The following is a 20,096-nucleotide window of genomic DNA, read 5'->3' as shown; positions in this document are numbered from 1 at the left end:
GGATTCCACAGTACTTCTTCTTGAGCCTCAGCATCTTCCCTTTGAAAACTGCCAGATTCACCATAAAGAAAAATGTGAAGTTTAAAGAAGTTATAATTTTATTATCTCGGGTACTGTTTACACACAATATAATTTTTCTAAGTAATACATTTAAATTTTTAAAAAACTTATTCATTATACATGATTCTTACAGAAAATAATGACAAGCAAGAAGATATAAAATTACCTCAGATCCTACACCCAGTGGTAACAAGTGTTAACATTTTCATTCTGTTGGATATCTTTTAATATCTCTCTATCTATATACATACACACACATATATATTAATATATATATAATATGTGTATAAAATGGGGTCACACTATGCCTACTTATATTGCAATTGTTCTTTCCCCTATTTAATATTATTATCAACCATTTTCCTATTCACAGTTAGGTATCTGTGCTATCATCTAATGGTTGCTTAAGGTGATGCTGTGTAGATTGCTATAATTTATTTAGCCAATCCCTAATTATTGGACATTTAAATTGTTTCCAAGTTTATATTATTATTATAAAGAGTTTACTAATCATAAATCCTTATACATAAATCTTATGCATTTGGTTGTTTATTTTCTTAGGATGAATTTCTAGAGGCATGATTCCTAGGTTAAAGGATAAGCACACAATAAGGCTTTTGATATCTGTTGCCAAATTGTTCCCACAAAATAGTACATCAATATATAGTCTCTCCTGTTGAATATGAATGATCTTTTATTCCTTACTATCCTTTTCTTTTTAATTTTTGATGTTTTCACAGTTGAAAATGGCATCACACGGTTGCTCTGATTTCTATTTCATTAATTACTAGTGAGGTTGAAATGCGTTTTTAATGTATTTACGTGTACATCTATAATTTTTTAATGGAATGTCTGTTTCAGTGTTTAGCCTATTTTTGTATTAAATCTATTTGTAGGATTTTTAAAATGTTATAACTTTTGTCTATTATAATACATACAAGATTTTTTTACTTTGTCATTTGCCTTTTAATGTTTGTGACATTTTTGACATACAGTTTAAACCTTTAACTTTTATTTTTAAAATTAAATATATCATTTGTACAAATGAACATGTAAATACCATACATATACTGTTTGAAGAATAATAAAAATAAAACAAGTAATCCTGTACTCACATCCCAGTTTAAGAATAGTACATTTCCAAAACTTTTAAAGCTTGTATGAGCTCCTATCATATTTCTCCTTCTCTCTGGAGGTAAAAGATTTCCTTAATTTTGTTATTTTCTTTATATTTTTATCACATATGGACAATTCCTAAATAAAATATTATTTAATTTTGCATATTTTTGGCATGATTTAGAACTAAAATCATACTTCATGAATCCTTTTGTAGCTTCCTTTTTTTAAAAAAAAACTAAACGTTATTCATTGAGAAGCATCAGTGTTGATGCTTCCTTTTTAATGCATGTATGGTATTCTTCTCTATGGCCATATCACAATTTATTTATTCATTCCTCTGTTGTTTCCAGTTTTTGATATTACAAAAAAAAAATGCCACCATAAACCTTGTACATATCTCCTGGTGCTTATGTGCAAAAAAATGTATTCTTAATATTAGAATTGCTGGGTTGTAAGGTAGGCATATTTTCTGCTTTAAAAAAAGCCAAATTGTCTTCCAAATGGTTTGTACCATTTTATACTCCCACCAGCAGTGTTTAAGAGTTTCTGTTGCTCCAGATTATTGTTAACGTTTGGTATTATCAGACTTTAAAACTACTAGTGGCTGTAAAATGTTACCTCATTGAGGTTTTATTTTGCATTTCTCTTATTACTTATGAGGTGAGATCTTTTTCGTAAGATTACTGGCAGAATGCCTTTTCATATCGTTTGAACATTTTTTTCTATTGGGTTGTCTATCCTTTCATTATTCTTTTTCTTTCTTCTTTCCTTTTCTCCCTCCCTCCCTCCTTCCCTTCTGCTTTCCCTCCTTCCTCCTTTCTTTTTTCATTCCAAGGGGGGTTCTTTATATATTCTGGATACTGATGTTAAGTTGGTTTTATGTGTGAAAATGCCTTCCCTCCATCTGTGACTTTTACCCACTGCTTCCCTTTAATGGTAACATCTGAAATTGATTTTTGTGAATGCTTTCACATGCTGTGGTAGGTTGCATTATTGGTCCCATTTCTTTACCCCTCCCTATATCCCCTTTGTTATGTGGCTTCAAGTTCCTTGGACAAAGTCAGATGGTATTTCCCCAGCTCTTGACTTGGGAATCAGTCATGCAGCTTGTTTTGGCCACCAGAATGTGCAGAAGAGACATCAGTTCCAAGCCTAGGCCTTAAGAGGCTTTGTGTGTTTCTCCTTCTTCCAATGCTATTTGAAGAACATGTCTGTGCTAGTCCACTAGTCCCAAGAGAAGGAGAGCTACCTCAGTCAAGCAGCATGAGCTGAGCCCAGTTGATGTCAACTGAATCCCAGATGACTCATAGACATATCAGTGATAAACCATTGCTGCTTTAAGCCACTAAGTTTGAGGTGGTTTGTTCTGTGACAATAGTTAACTGATACAGGTGCTGACTCAATTTCATTTTTTTCTATATGAAAACTGATCATCTCTCTTATCATTGTATAGTAATGCCTCCAGTCTTTTGGTTTTCTTTGTGTTAGCAATTTTTCATTTATAGTGATTATTATTCCTTTTGAATTTATCTCTACCATCTTAACTTTCATTTTCTCTGTCTAGTTTTCTGTATGTTCCTTTTTGCTTTCTTTTGGATTGGTTTGTATTAGCCTGTTTTTTTTTTTTCCCCATTCTACTTTTTCTTCTAGTTTTTAATTGTGCTTACTATTTCTATTAATTTTGTGGTTACTTAAAATTTTTAGCATGCATGTTTAACTTAACAATGTTTAAAGGTAATTACCTCTTTACTCTCTTGAACAATACAAGGACCTTAGAACACTTTAACTTTGATAACCATATTCTGTACTATTATTTTTGTCTATTCTGTCTTTTTAAAATGCTACAAATTACACATTGTTATCATTGCAGTCAGTGTTTATGGAATTTGCCAATATGTTTACTATATTTTCTCTCAGTATTTCATCTTGCATTTCTTATTTTTCTTTGGAGCTTTGTCCTAGAGTGCTTCCTTTAGAAGCTCCTTTAGTAAGCATCTGTTGGTGGTAAACTCTCTCCTTTTCTGTTTTTCTGAAATATCTTCATCATGCTTATCTTGAAAGATACTTTTGCTGGGTATACAATTCCAGGCTGAGGGTTATTATCCTTTGACATAATGAAGGTATTATTCTATAACCTTCTGCCTTCCATGGTTACTCTCAAGATGTCAGCAGTCATTTAAATTGCTCATTTGTAGATAATCTCTCTTTTCTCTCTGGCTTCTTTTAAGACCTCTTTAATTCAGTTGTGCTACAGTTTTTCATGATGTGTGTAGGTAGGGATTTATTTTCATTTGTCCTTCTTGGCATTATTGTGACTCATGAATCTGAGGATTTATGCCTTTCCATAATTCTAGCAATTCTCTTGCATCTCCTCATACTCTTGATTATCTCTTTTGCCTGTCCTATTAAACAGCTCTCTCTCCCTTCCAAGTCCTTTGACCTCTTTTTTATGTCAACCTTTGATTCCCTTTGCTGCATATGGGTACTCAGCTTTATCTTCTGGTTCATGGCTTCTCTCTTCAGCTGTAATTTGACGATTAACCTGACAATTGAGTTTCTAATCTTAATTATTATAGTTTTCATTCCTAGAAGTAACATTTTACTTTTGAAAAACCCTGTCCATTTTTTATAATCTCTTACTTATAATTTTCAATATGTTTTTTTCTTTAAACACATTAAGCTCATATGTTAAAAAATTCAATATCTGACAATTCCAATACCAACAATTTCTGAAGTTTGAATTTCTTGGTTATTCTGCTGACTCTTGTTCATGGTGGGTTGGTTCCTTATGTGTTTTGTGATTTTTATTTGTGAGCTCACAACCATTGGAACTCTCTCTGTGGAAAGACTATGAGGCCTGGATTAAAGGTAACTGGGTTTTTTTTTGTCTTCATGGCATGCAGGATCTTAGTGCCCCAACCAGGGATGGAACCCATGCCCTCTGCAGTAGAAGCATGGAGTCTTAACCACTGGACCACCAGGGAAGTCCCAAAGGTAACACCTCTATAGATAGAATTTTCATCTGCTTCTGCAAGCCAAAGGGACACTATAAAATCAAGAGCTACTTTAGTCTACCTTAATCTTTTTCTTTTTTAAAAAATTTATTTATTTATTTATTTATTTTTGGGTGTGTTGGGTCTTCGTTTCTGTGCGAGGGCTTTCTCTAGTTGCAGAGAGCAGGGGCCACTCTTCATTGCGGTGCGCGGGCCTCTCAGTGTCTCGGCCTTCTCTTGTTGCGGAGCACAGGCTCCAGACGCGCAGGCTCAGCAATTGTGGCTCACGGGCCCAGTTGCTCCGCGGCATGTGGGATCCTCCCAGACCAGGGCTCGAACCCGCATCCCCTGCATTGGCAGGCAGATTCTCAACCACTGCGCCACCGGGGAAGCCCTACCTTAATCTTTAATATTTTTTTTTCAGGCTGCATAGATAATGTGAATTCTGCTACCAAAGCAAATGAAAATTGATTTGAGGTTATGAGTTTTCAGACATTCTCTTCTTTTTTACCTTTATCCAGAATCCAGAGTCTGGAATCCAGATCCCTCCTTCTGTGGGGTAGGGAGAAAAGTTTTTGTTTTGATGTTTGTTTTTTCAGTTTACCTTTTTCCCTGAGAATGTCTCCTTTCATGATTTCAGTTTTGTGGAAGTGTCTTAATCTTAATTTCTGTGTAAATTGACCTTGTCTCCTGTTCCTTGTCAAAATCAAAATCTCCAAACTACCAGAAATCAGCAACTGTCAGCAAATGCTACCAAGCAACTGTGCACGTTAGTGCTTGATTACCTTTTTGGATTCTATCTTTTAAGTCATTTTTGCCTCTGAAGAATTCCCTTATTTTCTTGCCATCTAAGCTATGCTTCTAGAAGATTTTTAAATGTTTTATTCAGAATTTATAGGTATTTTGTACAGAAACATTACTTGTACACCATATTTCTGGAATTATAAATCCAAAAATTTAAAGTTTTGATGTCATCAAATCTATCAACATTTCCTAGTATGGGTTTTGGTTTTTGTGTTAAATGTAGGAAGTCCTGCTCCAGTTCAAGAATACTCAAATATTCACATTTATTTTTATTTGGTAATACTATGTTTTAAATATTTAAATATATAATTCATGTAGAATTTATCTTGAAACATGAAAGCTAGAAATTAATTCTGTTTTTCTCTCAGATAGTTAACTTATCCCAACATCTAGGTAATTTTTCAAAAAATAGAAATATGAAATAATAAAGGCCAAAGTTATTATCACCAATGAATAGAAGTTGTGTTTGAATAGAAGTTATAATCATACTTATTAGCTGTCTAATATGGAAAACCAATTATGAAAATGAATGGCTTTGTGTTTTTAAAAGTATCTTAATTTCCTTTGTATTCTTGGAAAAAGGAAGACCTTTAATTCTTTGGTTTTATTTGCCAGTGCTTACTGTGGAAGATATCTTTTTTCCTCAGAAATTCCCAGGATACTCTAAAATAAGGCATTAAAACAGGAAACCCTGGGGAATTAACATTTTTGCTGTCCTCATGTATGTATTCTTTCTGCTTTTCTAAAGTTAGAATTTTGCATATATTGAATTCCCCATTGTGACACAATTATTGGTGGTCTGGTAGAAAATTAGAAACAGACACACATTAATTTGGAAGGGAAAAATGGAACTCTCTTATTTCCCCAGGGATGTGTACTATGAGGGTGGGGAAAGTGAATAGCCTCATGAATAGCCTCTGTGGAAGAGTACTAGGATCTTCTTCATAGATTAGATCATGATTTCTAATTAAACTCCCTGTATCTGTAGAATAATTTTCATGCAAACTAGAGAAGTAAAATTAAACTTCTAATTGCAACTTGTAGCTCACATGGCTACAGATCTGTGTGGGAATAACACAAATTTGCATTATGGACACAATCTCAATCATTTGGCAATGATTGGTTGACCTTTCAAAATCTCACGGTGGGTCTTGCTTAGGATAAGAAGAGACTTCAATCCCCATTTATTTATAATGTAAGATAATAGGTTATTTTTATTAATAGGACATATGAATTACTAGTCACATTTTAAAATCAAATAATAGAAATACATTTGAAACTAAAAGTATATGGAAAAGACTTGACTCTCTTTAGAGATTTCTGATTTTAGAGTGTTTTCCTCTTGCTGTCAGAGCATGTACTGTTATTGCCTCGTGGTTATAGATGAATAAGGCAGTTAGAGATGGAATCAGAATTACCTTTTTGACATGTTGCAAGTTGCTTTATGGACTACCTTTCTGAAAGCTTGTTTACTTGTTAGTTTTTCCTCATAAAAGAGAAGTTACACAATTCTAAGCAACATTTGTGACATATTTCATATGCCCGCAGCAAATGAAACAGTGTTAGGAACATAGTAGGCATGCAACAAACACCTGCATGTTAACGGAGCATAGGAAAACATCAGTCTGTTTATTTTGACTTTCTGGTTCATTGCATTCTAGATAAATGACAATTTATTGTAGAGAGAAAAACAGGACCTGATGGAATCTCGGAAAGATGTGGAAAGGGAAGGTTGTCCAGCAGGTCAGGAAACTTGAACCTGTTGTCAAGAGTTCTGAATGTTTTTCCTGTTCAAGGTTATGAGGTGCTTACCCATCATTAATTTTAGTTTGTTTTTATGTGAACTTAAACTTTAGGTGATTTCTTGACTAGCGCTTTTTTATTTAACATCAGTTGTTTTTTCTAAAATGATTTGCATTTTGTTTCACAACAGTTGCCCAAAATATCTTTGAAAAAGGAGGGCTGTGTTCACCTTTAATACTTAAAAATCACTTGGAGGCAGTTCAATTGAGCATGAGTATGTGTTTGTAAGAAAGTAAAACATAACCAGAATGAGTAACCTCTGTTCTCTGAGGCTTATTGCATATCATTTATGCTTGAAAAAACAGAATGAATTTATTTGTTTTAATGTCAAAAAACTTTGAGAAGAGTTAAAAGGAGCTAGCTGACCAATCCACTAAAAATAGCTGCAAAAAAAGGAAAAAAAAATAGCAGCAAACTTACTTTTTAACTGGGATGATATTTAACCTTATATCTCCTCATCACAGGACAAGTTGAAAACAGTTTGAAATACCTTTCTAGTGTTAGGAAGCGCATTTAGAATGTCTACTCTGGTGATATGAAGTGTAAGTTGGCCAAATTATCTGAATAACTCAGGCCCCAAAACCGACCCTGGAGATAAAGGCGAGTTATTTTTTTAGTTTAAATTATCCAAATAGCTTATCTTTATAATCCCATGACACTCAATAATTGTTCAATCTTCGAGTCCTTGCTGCCTGTGGACAGAGCTATATTAATACGATGAAAGGATTTAAGGAAATAGTATGTTAGAAATCAGTAGCAAAAGGCTCATTTTTCTTTTAAAATGTTATTTTTAAATTAGAGATGATACATGATAATTTAGTTAAACATGAAGAAATGTTGATAATCTCTTTATGTATCTATATTTTGTTGATTAATCCTGGGAGATTTTGCTCTGTTTTCTATTTTCTCTAAAGGAGTGGGTCGGTCTTAGCTTGATTTGATGTTCCTTCCCAGGCCACTAATAAAGGCAGCCCTTCTTCCCAAAATGACTTTTTATTATCTTTCTAGAAAAAATGCTGATGATAATAGTTTTCTTTATTACCCTTTATACTGGTCTCTCCAAGCCTTCTCAATTGAATATATAACAGTCAAATAATTTAATGAATAATTTTGGGACAAGCAAGGGCCTTTCTCCTCATGACAGTCATTTTACAGCTATAAGTGTACCCTAGAAAGCACAATAGAGAATATGAAACTCATACATTTAGTTGAGTTATTCCTTTTAGACTCTGAGTTTGATTATAGAGAAAGTAACATTGATTAAATGGCTCTTCAATAATTAAGCACTTTTGTTTCGTCCTTAATACTGTGCCACATGCATTGTGGGGTGTAAAAGCTTTAAGATGTGATTACTCTCACCAGCTTACTCACAGTCTTGGTGAGGTGATCATATTTATATCTGAATGTTCGACAGTTAAATGGTGGCATAAGACAGCATATGACTAAATATCAAAATAAGCGGTATAAATAGCAAGTACTACAAGAGCTCCTAATGGGGGTCAAGAATCAGTAGAGAATATTTGACTTAAGCAGAGGAGTCACACCATACTTGGGCATTAGGTGCCAAAGTTAATACACTATGTAAAAAGTATGTGAAGTCAATATCCTTGAAACTCTCTTAAATCACCTATAGATTTCAGTACATATAGTCACAAATAACTGCTACACTGTATACTGACACACACTCTCTTTCTTAGCAAGTTCTGTACAGTTAGTATTTCCTTTATTATACAAACAGATCACTGAAGAAACTGGCTCGAGTTTATCTTCAAACCCAGCAGTTAGTCTCAGCGTTATGAGCTGCTTATACTATGAGGGGTGCACGACAAGTGGGTCTGACTGACTCGGCATCTTTTGCTCCTGTAATGGAATAGTGGGCAGAATTGTCCACACTTTATAATTCTTTTTATCTAACCCTCTCTTTTTCTATTAAGCCTGTAGAGGCAACTTTACATAAGTTAAATGTGTATATGATGTGTTCCACTGTATATAGTTATTCATAGTCTTGCTGTCTCTTTACCCATAGATGGTAAATTCTGAACTGTTTTTATGTGGCTGCATTTAACATTTGTGTGCATACTTAGCTTAGTATATTATTTTTTTGTGATTATTTTTATAAGATTGAGGGTATCTTATTCAGCACTTCTGTATTCTCCTCTGTCATTTTCCTGTATTTTCTTTTTTAATCCTTCTAGTTTCATGGGAGTTAATATACTCTATCTTTCTATAAGGTAAAATCACCACCTGTCCTGGATCTTACTCCTTCTCATTTCCTCTAAAATTCCATCTGCTAAAAGATTTACCAATCAGAAAATATTAAGGAACACTTACTCTAATGCAAAGTATTGAGCTAAGCTTTGGAAAAGAAGCTTTGAAGTCTATCGGAAAGGAAAACAGGGACATTTAATAGCTCAAAGTGCCATGTTGTGAATGCCAAGCTGGTGATACAGAAGGTAAGCGGTGTGGCTATTCAGAGGAGGGAGATGATCCTAGCCTGGAATGAGTGGCCCAAAAAAGTCTGGGGAAGGGGCTGGGATTGAGTCAAGCCCAGAACCTTAGGTAGGATTCAGATAAGCAGAGGGCTGGGTGCATTTATAATCACATTAATTCAGACTGAGATAATAAGTACTACCTGGCAGTGGTCTTCTGTGTGCTCACGGTCTAGTGATGGAGACAGACAGGTGAATAGATAAATTTCGACACAGTGTGGTAAATGCACTCATGTAGGGATTGGAACAAAGTCCTGTGAGGGCACAGGGACTGTTGGATTCTAATGTAAGCAAGGAGGGGTTATTTGGACTGAACTTTAACAGTAGGTAGGGGCTTGCAGGGCACAGAGGAAGAGAGGCATATTAGATCAAAGAAAGCACTCCTCCTAGACACAGATCTGGAAAGAGCAAGAAGCCACCATGGCAGTGACAAAGGGCTGGGAGTGAGGGGTGTGGCACATGGGGAAGCAGATTGTGAAATGTCTTCTAAGACTAGAGAAGAACTTGCTTTTTAACTTGTAGGAAAAGGGGAGTCAAAAGAGAGGTGTAAGCCACAGCCTGACATTATCAGATTTGGTTTCTTACAAGAAAATGCATTAAGCCTGGTGGTGGAGAGACCAGCTGAGACTGAAAGCTACACAAGGGCAAAGTTGTGTTTAATCCCTCTTGATGTGCTTAGCACTATCACACAGTAGGTGCTCTATAATCTTTTTCTGAGTTGAACCTTTTTGTTACCTGAGTAGTCTAAGGAAATGTTGAGAGCCCAAGCTAAGGTCTTAAGCAGTGAAGGTGGAAAGGAGAAGTCAGATTTGAGTGAAGGTTGTGAGATGGAACACATAGGCTCTATTGTCTGATCAGGTGTAGTGGGAGGTGGTTAGGGAGAAGAGAAAGTTGAAGAAAATGCCAAAGCTTTTCACTTGGGAGATGAGATGGACTTATCATGAATTAAAACAGAAACCACTGGAGGCACTATGGGTTCACTTTTGGAAGTCTACATGTTTTGTTTCAAGGGTCTGTGAATTTCATGCTCAACCACATCCAGTGAGCAATGGGAAATATGGGCCTGCAGAGTGAGGCTGAGATTGAGGTCGGGGATACAGGTTGTAGAGTCTTGAGCAATGAGTAGATGGGTTGGAGGTAAATGAGACCACACTGGAATGGCCACTGTCTGAGGAATGGATGAGGATTGTACTGGATTGAATAGTGTCCCCCTCCTGGCAAATTCATGTCAACCCAAAATCTCAGAATGTAACCTTGTTTGGCAATAGGGTCTTTGCAGATATAATTAGTTAAGATGAAGCCAACCTGGATTAGAATGGGCCCTAATCCAATGACTGGTGTCCTTCTAAGAAAACAGAAACGCAGATACACAGTGCAGAAGGCCATGTGAAGACAAAGGCAGAGATTGGAGTCATGCGTATATAAACCAAAGAATGCCGAGGATTGCCACCAACTACCAGAAACTAGGAAGAGGTAAGAAAGGACCTCCCCTAGCGCCTTCAGAGATAGCAAGGTCCTGATGACATTTTGATTTTGTACTTCTCATCTCCAGAATTGTGAGGAAATATACTTATATTGTTTTAATCCACCTAGTTTGTGGCACTTGGTTATGGCAGTCCTTGGAGACTAATACAAGGACCACGGATGGACCCTAGAACCTGACATTTACGAGTAGCAGAGGAGGAGGACCCCTGAATGAGGCAGAGAAGGAATAGTCCCAGGGGAGGGAAGAGTCATGTGAACACAGGCGTGAAGTAGCACAAGCATGGTTTGATTAGAAGAGACGATTTATGTCAAGGGATGGTTTAGACATAGGGTCCCAGAGGTACTTAGAACCAGTTTGAGGTGCACTTCTGTGCCAGATGCAGGTTTGTAGGCAGCCTCTGACCACTGAGGACAGACAAGGGGCAGGATGGATCTGGGCTATTTCAGTGCTTTGAATCTTCTGTCTCTCATGGTCAGCCTTTCCCCACCTTGCCTCCAAACTCACACTGGTCTCCCCTACTATGTAAAGGACAAAACAAAGGGCCCTGGGTCTAATCTGCTGCCCCTTCTCACCTCCCTTTGCACCACTGCCTCCTTTTCCTCACCAGTCATCCTCTGGAATTTGATTTCTCGCCTTCGTTTCTCAGTTAGCCTTTAACTCGTTAAATCCAGGGACTTTTCCCCTCTCCTTGTTTTCCTTGACCTCACTGCATCTCTGCAGCATCAACATTTCTGATCTTCTCTGCCTTGTTGAAAGTTTCTCTTCCTATGAATTCTCTGCTGTTCTATTATTCCAGCTCTTAAATTACATCTCGGTCTCCCCAGGATTCATTCTTCCTGCTGCTGCACAATGTGGCCTAGATGATTCTTTTGGTTTAACTATGATTTCTAGGATTGTCTTCCTTCCTCCCACAGTCAGTTTATATAACTATTCATTGAATGAATTAATTCAAAACATTAATGCCATCAAAATCCCTTCTTTACCTCTGGCCTCTCTCAGGCCTAACCTAATTTTGGTCAGGAATACTGAGCATCAGTTCTAATCTGTGTCTGCTTAGAATTTCTCTTATTTTATTTAAAATGTTTCCTTAAGGAGCTCATTGAAGAAAATTTGGAAAATATGTAAAAGGAGAAGGGAGAAAAAAAATTTACCCAGTATTTCCTTTCATCTTTTTTTACCTGTAGGGATTTATTGTTTATTTTTATAAGCATAGCTAAAAGCAAATGTTTAATATCTGTCTATCTATAATATATAATATGTTTGTCTTCTACTTTTAAATTTAATATAAGCATTTTCATGTTATTACCAATCCTCATAAATATTTATCATGGATTGCATAGTATTCTGTTGAGAGGTTATATTAATTTTTCCTTAACCATTGTCCTATATGTTTGACATATAAGTTGTTTCTATGCTTTTCTGTTATAAATGATAGTAAATATCTTTGTGCATGAAGCTTTATTTTAGTCTTGATTTTTTTTCTTAATGATACATTTCCCAAAATGGACTTTTTGGATCCAGGGTATAAACATTTAAAACCTTAATATATATTGTCAAGTTGCTTGTAACAGAGTTCTACCAATTTGTACACCAGCAATCTATAAGGGTACTAATTTACCACAGCTCTGCTAAAATGTTTACTTGAATTTTCTGCTTTTTAAATACTTGACTTTTTCCCTCCAAGAACACCAATGATGTGTCTTAGTGAATAGACTTATAATTCAGATATTTTAGTGATATGTGCATTTAGGGACTGATAGTAGAAACTAAGTTGATGACAAGGGTTTGCCTTTCACTAACAAAAGCATGTTTACTTGGAAAGGAGACTCTCAGAAAAGGAAAGATCTGAAAAGAAAATTTGATATGGTTTTAGAAGCAGTCTTTTTCAATCTGTAGGACAGTATTTTGGCTTGAATTCCTCTGTAATTCCTTTGCAGAAAAGAAAATATTCTTAATTTCTTAATTTTAAGCAGAAAAACAATTCCAGCAGAGAGGGAATAACTTTCTCTCTGCAGATATGAGATTCACTTATCCTTATAGAAAACATCTTCCCAGAGGCATGTACAGATGAATATACTCTGATGTGTTTCTTATCTGCTTGCCAAATGAAGTGCTTGTTTAGCAAAGCTTATATGAGAGAAGCATGCATTACCCTAACGTAGGTATGTGTTGTTTGTGGTGTGTGGGTCGGCTCAAAACATTAATTAAATTCTTCCTGCTAGTTTATATAGAACATACTGTAAGTTTATAGAAGAGATGTTTATGTGTTTGTAGAGTCCTTTCAAAGAGTCTGAGATCTGATATGTTACAGAAAACAATCCATATCTTACCAAGTCTGATTTCTGAAATCATTTTCTCATAACTTCCTGGGTTTCTGGTTAATGACACTTGAATAAAATTCAGAGAAAATATAGGTGCTTGATAGCACCTAATTATTATGTTCTGTATTCCCAACTTTTGGAAGAATCAAACCACTATTAATATGCTAAAAGCTAAATTTTGTAGAATGTTAAACATTCATGAAAGGAATGATGAAAGAAAGGATAGGTTTCCTGCCAGCATTGCGGTCAGCAGCAGTACTCTGGCCTGATTACTTAAGCCGATGTTTTTCCTAAATCAGTCATGAATCAGTAATTATCAAGTTTCGCAATACTAGGCAATTCTCCTGAGAACAGCAAATGATTTGTAATGTTAAGTTGATAGCTTTTTGAAAAAAAGAAATGTTTTGGCTCCTCTTGATGGGTTTCCCTGGGCACTGGGCAGAACCCCTATTGATTTAATGGAACTTTGTCTGTGGAGGCTTTGTAGATTGAGCTTTCCTACATGATCAAATAGCACATATTTGCTTTCTCTCCCCACAAAAATAAGAATGCTGCTGGTGTGTGGTGTTTTGGTTTCGCTTCCATTCATTTGGCTTAGCTATTTAAACCACAATTTAGTCCAAAAGGAAAAAAAAAGTCACAGATGAAAATTCCTGAATTAAAGGTTTTTTGCTTTAATTCTGTTTCTTCCAGAACATTTTGTGATGAACTGTTTGATAAGTGTTTTCTTCTGTCATAATATGTTCTCCTTTGTGCATTGGGATTCTAGATCTTAGAGTTGGAAGGGACCTTGTGAAAAATTTCTAATTTAGTCCCCTCCTTTCTGAAGCTCACAGGAGTTGTACTGTCTCAGTTACAGAGCCTGGAATTGGTTAAATAAGGATCCAAACGTGGCTCTTTCTCTTACTTGATAGTACGTTAGCCAACATGCCTGCATCGAAGCAGTTGCCTTATTTTAGATATAGGAAACCTGGAACTCAGTGGATTACCTCCTTTGCAATTTGTTCTGATGTGCCATGTGACACCAGGATTTTAAACAGCTTGTTCCTTGGTTGTCCAGGACCCTCATGCTGTTGCTTCTCTTTTGCGATCACCATCCTGCAACTACATATTTACTCAGGAGGCCTGTATAACTCTGCTGTGTCTACTCCCTGCTTATTTCACTTTGGAGATGCTCTTTTCTTGGACAAAGGAATTTTAACATCTTAATGTTGCAGGAGGGCCCCTCAAATTTGGGGAGCTGTAGAGCCCTCATCAGATGAGCTTTACAAAATACTCTAGAATCCTACATAGGTCTTCTTCAAGGGACTACATTTTTAGTCTTTTAGTTAGTCTTTGTCCTGGGGTGCTCCTTGTCTCATAGCCATGATCTCCTTTGAGAGTTAATGGATTTTGGCATTCTGAGACTCTCCCAGACACTCTGACCCCAGGAGTTTGGTCAGGCTTTTGGTGGAAGTTATATGTTCTCATTCTCTCTGTTTCCTCACCACCCATTCTGACAGGGGCTCTGGTATCTGAATGAGCCTAAGTCGTGGCTAATCTGCAGTACTGTGACAGTTCTGCAGTGGGGTTCCCAGATTCCTCTATTGTGCTATCAAGTGGGAGCTGCAGAAGTTCACACAATCACAGGATTGGAAGGGAGCCTATTGGTCATTGAATGCTTGAGTCACCCCTGCAAAATCACTGCCAAGTAATTATCTAGGCTGACGGGAAACTTATTACCTCCCAAGGCAGTTCATTCTAATTCGGACGGTTCCCACTGGCGGGAAATTCTTTCTCATACCTATTCAGTGTTGATGTGTTTCCTGTATTGAGTAAAACAGAATTCCTATTAATTAGGCACCCCCAGAGTCTTTCCAGAGTTGACTTAATACTTTTGGGAGGAAAACTTATTTGCGTTTACAGAACCTGGTGGATGCTGCCCTGAGAAATTCAGAATGCAGCCTTACATCATCAACAGACCTGTAGTGGGCATTTAATATAAAACACTTGTTGAACTAGACTGAATTATTCTCTGAAGAAAGCAGCAATGACTAGGAGTATAGTGCTTACAGCATGCGTCATTCTTTTGGCAGCTACTGCCTTGGGCTTTTACTTAGTTTATATGCACGAGTCTTGCCTATGTACAGCTAGTTGTTAAGCTCCTCAGGGTGTGGACTTGTCTAGTATGTACAGTACCTTACAAGCTTACTGATGACCTTGCATTCACAGGATCAGCTAATGTTTTGCAAGAAAGCGAAAGCGCAAGAATTGCTCCTCCTGTCACTGAATTGCTTTTCTTCTTTGCCCCAGATGATGAGTGGTGGTAGTGGTGGAGGTGGTGGTGGTGGCGGTGGTGTGTGTGTGCGCGTGCGTGTGCGTGCGCATGAGCCCAGAGCCAATTCTGTCTTACTGAAGGTTTTAGAACTGATCTCCCAACAGAAACAAGTTTTCCCAGACTAGCCTGCAAAAACCTATTCCCTTTCTGTCTCTGACAGTGCTGCAGCATTGGCAGATCCACATGAGGGGTTAAATTAATGCTTGGGTGTTGGTCTGGCAGCCTGACAATCACATTCCAGGAACACCCTTCTCCACTCATCTGCCTGGTGCACACTTCCTCATTCTTCCGGCCTCAGCAGGAATGTCTCTTTGTGGAACCTTCCTGATCCACCCAGGCAGAGAGATCACCTCTTCTTTCTTGTTCTTGCTATAGAGGACTGTGGACAGTCCTCTATTTTTACACATGCTGCTTTGTATATATATATTATTTGTTTCTGCCACTGTCTCCTTTGTTATTCTGTGAACTTCTGGAGGAAAGAGACTGAGTCTCATCTCTCTTCGTTTCCCCTGTGTCAAGAATAGTGACTAGTTCAAAGCAGGGGATACTCAATGAATATTTTTGAAGGAATGACTCTTAAAATATATAGATGTGTTGTTTGTGACGACTTGGGAAATACATTCCCAAGTGCTAGAGAACCTATTTACAAACAAACCTTTGGAATTTAACATTTTTTGAAGCTGGGGATCGCTTGCACTGTTTTGTATGCTCTCAGGACTTTGCTAAATAGCGCCCTTTCAGTTAACCACAGTAAGGGGTGTGCAGTTCGGATGAGCCATGAGCTGGAACAGGAACAAAGGGGCACTCTCTGAAGATGTCCTGAGGAAAACAGAGTGGCAAGTAGGACATGATATCCACTGGGTATGGCAACCAAGAACAGATCAGGCAAGCAGCTGGCTTTACAGAGTCTAATGGAATACGTGGAAAGTCCCCAGAGTGGCTGAATACAGAGCTGACCCTTGAACAGCATGGGTTTGAACTGCGCAGGTCCATTTATTTGCGGATTTTTTTCAATACCAAATAGTACTGCAGTACTACATGATCCAAGTTTGGCTGAATATGAGGATTTGGAACTGGAGACACTGTGGAGGGTGGGGGAGGGGAGACTATAAAGTTTTATGTGGATTTTGAACTGTGTGGAGGGTCAACACCCCTAACATTCCCATATTGTTCAAGGGTCAACTGTAGTGGTAAGAACTGAGGAAGAGGTGATCCTCAGCAGTGTGGACTGCTGACTGGTCAGCCAGCATCAGTGAATTTGTTAGCAGGTAAGAGGTATATATATATGAAGGAAATGCTGGCAATAGCCCAGCAAAGCTTCAAAACTAGGGGGACACTGGCCATTTATCATTCATTTGTTCTGCAAATATTTATTGAATATTGCTATAGACTGAATATTTGTATACCCCCAAATTACTATGTTGAAACCTCATGCCCAATGTGGCAGTATTTGGAGGTAGAGCCTTTGAGAGGGGCTTAGGTCATGAGGGTGGAGCCCTCATGAATGGGATTAGTGTCCTTATGAAAGAGATCCCATGTGAGGACACAGTGAAAAGACAGCCATCTATGAGCCAGGAAGCGGGTCCTCACCAAGCACTAAACCTTCTAACACTTTGATCTTGGGCTTCCCAGCCTCCAGAACTGTGAGAAATGAATTTTTGTTGTTTATGAGCCACCTAAAGTATTTTGTTACAGCAGCCTGAATGGACTAAGGCAAATACCTATGTGAAAATGCTCCCAAGAGGAGGTGAATATTCTTGATTAGATTATGTAGGAAAAGAAGGAAGGACCTAGTTACCAGCACTGGGGCACATGATAGGGCTGGACTAAATACTGGGACATGATGTGAATTCCTTGTTATGGGGCTAGAGTGCCCTTAAATGCCTTCTGTTTCCAATCAGGATTTATCCTAGAGACAGAATGGGGCAGAGCTTCCAGGGCCAAATAAACTCAGCTGTGGTGAAAAGAAGGCCTAGGGACTGGGTACCAAGTAGGGCCTGACAAACATCTCTTAAACTGATAGAACTGTATCTAGCCTACAACTGTCCATTAAACCATTAAGTATAGTTGATTGGCTATACCAAATGGCACTGCAGAGCAGAGAACAAGAAACACTGATTTTAATAACACCTTGCACTTGAAAAATACTCCATACTTACCAAAATATTTTCACATTTCACTATTTCATGGGATCCCCAAATTCTCTGATATAGGCCAGGGTGGTATACCCATATTTTGGATAAGTACATTAAGGCACTAACAGTTTAAATGGATCATCTCGCTCCTGGTTAGCTAGTAGCAGAGACAGACAGAGCTATAAGCTCCTTATTGCTAAGTCACTGCTCTTTCCCTTATGCCACTGATTTGCTCATGTGATGCCGTGACAAAACTCTTGGAGGACCATGTTCACTGAGAATTCAGTCCAGGTTTGATTGACTTCTGGGAAACAGGGCCTAGCTGGGTCTGAGCATTCAGGAGGATACTCTCAGCAATAATCATGAACTCAAGTATTGTTTAAGATACTTGCTTTAAGAAATATGCTTCACTTTGAATTAAGAGGGTTATTATCTACTTTAAGGAGATCTCCTTAAATTACTAAAGTAAATTAGCAATACCAGAGATGTAAAAGTATCAGTTTCTAGTAAAAATGCTCCAATTTTTGTGATTTCACCATGTTGCCGAATTGAGTTCCCACAATGGGCTAAGCACCATTCTAAGCCTTGGAAACATGGCGATAAACAGAACAGGCAAAATTCCCTTTGTCATAGGGCTTTTGGTCTAGTTGGGGAGGGGGTGTTTGTGCAGGAGACTCACAGAAACCAGATAAAATAGAAAGTATGTCAGATATTGATAAATGCTATAGAGAAAAATGCAGCAGGGAATGGGAACGGAATATGCGGGGGTGGGGAGAGGTTGCAATTTAAAATATGACGGTTAAGGAAGGCTCCAAGAAAAGCTTGAAGGAAATACATCTCTATATACTTCTTCAAAAACTACAAAATAAAAAATTGGTAAATATCCAAACTAGCTATCAATAAGTATTAATGAGTACATACACACGCGCATACACGCGCGCGCACACACACACACAAAACCTAGCATTTACTTTTCAAATTAACTCTCAACTCTATTCACTGAGAAAATGAAATAAATTTGATTTTGTGTTTTTGTAGAACTATAAGAATATGGAATTTAGCTATCACTAATCCCTGCTTCTTTGTTTGCAGACCTCCCACTGTTTAGCGCAGTGATAAAATTCCACAATAAATTTTGACTTGAAAGATTTCAGGATATCATGAAAATGGGAATGACGAATGAAGGCTGTGAGATGAGCAAATATTTGGCAAATCCTTTAAAGCACTTAGAATAAGCTTTATTAAGTGTGGTGGAATCAAATGATCATTACTGGTTTTATTTTTATCTGGGGTCAAACATAATTAAAATAAAACATTTTCTGTGGGTTTCCAAATTAGCTTAATGATTTACTGGTCTCCAAAGATCTTTGTAGATGGTAATCTTGGCACAGAGCTCTAAAAGAGGGCTCTCTAGATCTGGAAAGAAGTTGGAAAATAATTTGTTTAAAAACAAAACAAAAAAGTCCCAAGAAACACAATGAGAGAATTGTGACATATTGAGAATTCAGTTGAAAGGTGCTATCAGTGATTCTATGGCAGGCTGAGCACTAAAATGCCCAGTTTGTCACAGTTCAGAACCGCAAAGATCAATGAGGAAATGTTGTAGCTGCCCTCTTGTGGTCAGATTGGAGGTTTTTGCCTCTGTCTCAATACTTTCAGGAAACAATGTTATTGCACCCCATGCTACCCCCATCCCCCGAGCTATACATGAAATAACGTAAGAGTAATAAAACATTTCAAGTTTTCAGATGGGCTCAAAAGACCTCCCCGCTTCCCCGCTAACCACAACAAGACCCAGCAAGTTAGTCAACACATACTTTTCAGTTGAGCAAAACCCCTGGCTATTGGTAGATTATATTAAAACTGTGTCCCCTTTCCACCATACCCCAAGGGAAGCCACATGAGATTTCTGGGAGAATTTTAAAGATGATATCCTTAAGTCTACAAATACTTTTTTGAGGGGGAAGTGGTGGGAATTAACAGCAGAGACTGATGCAGGAAATAATAGGAAGCGCTTTGGTACCTCTCAGCTGGATGATCAAGGCTAAACCACTTAACTTGAGAGCTTAAACTTCAGTTTCTTCCAATGTAAAATCAGAGAGTTCAAAGGCAACTTCCAATATCCCTTTTAGCTCTAAAACTCTATAAATAAGTGAGCTGATGGACAGGCAAACTGCTCTTTGGTCTCTGGGATTTATTTCCTTTCTGATTATGTGGCTTTATGATTAGTGAACTAAAGAGCCATTAGGGGAACTGTGTGATGGAACCTTTGAAAGTTGCAGGGCGATAGCGATATTTGTAGAACTGTCCCATTCATACAAGTACCGAATTTATTAACTATCTGCTATGTGCTGTGCATTATTCCAGGTGCAAGTAATGCAATATTAACAGAGAGAAGGAGAATCCTTGTCTTCAAGGTGCTTATAATTTGGAAAAAATTAAATTCATTCATTTTTATGTGGCTTTACATAGTTTACCTTTATGTTCTTATGATTCTGAAAATAACAAGGGGAACTTACCTTAAACTTTGAATATCTCCAAAGATCTTCTAGGTGGGATGGACTTGAAG

The 20,096-nt window shown here is 37.4% G+C and overlaps 1 long non-coding RNA gene across 1 annotated transcript in view; it reads right to left on the bottom strand.

Annotated features, from left to right (window-relative positions):
* Nucleotides 1-4,164: 4,164 nt before the first annotated feature.
* The window catches only part of LOC309612529, a 300,182-nt gene continuing 284,250 nt past the window's right edge, over nucleotides 4,165-20,096 (bottom strand). Inside the window, exons 2-3 of the long non-coding RNA XR_014235252.1 lie at nucleotides 4,571-20,096; nucleotides 4,165-4,254 (exon numbers count right to left, since the gene is read on the bottom strand). The exon at nucleotides 4,571-20,096 is cut by the window's right edge and continues 12,554 nt beyond it. This is a non-coding gene — a long non-coding RNA (uncharacterized lncRNA). The remainder of the gene's footprint in view (nucleotides 4,255-4,570) is intronic.

This window comes from Balaenoptera borealis (assembly GCF_965194805.1).
Source record: "Balaenoptera borealis genome assembly, chromosome: 15".
In the NCBI taxonomy this organism is placed as follows: domain Eukaryota; kingdom Metazoa; phylum Chordata; class Mammalia; order Artiodactyla; family Balaenopteridae; genus Balaenoptera; species Balaenoptera borealis.
The sequence above is the reverse complement of the archived record's forward strand: the minus strand, read 5'-3'. Positions and strand labels throughout refer to the sequence as shown.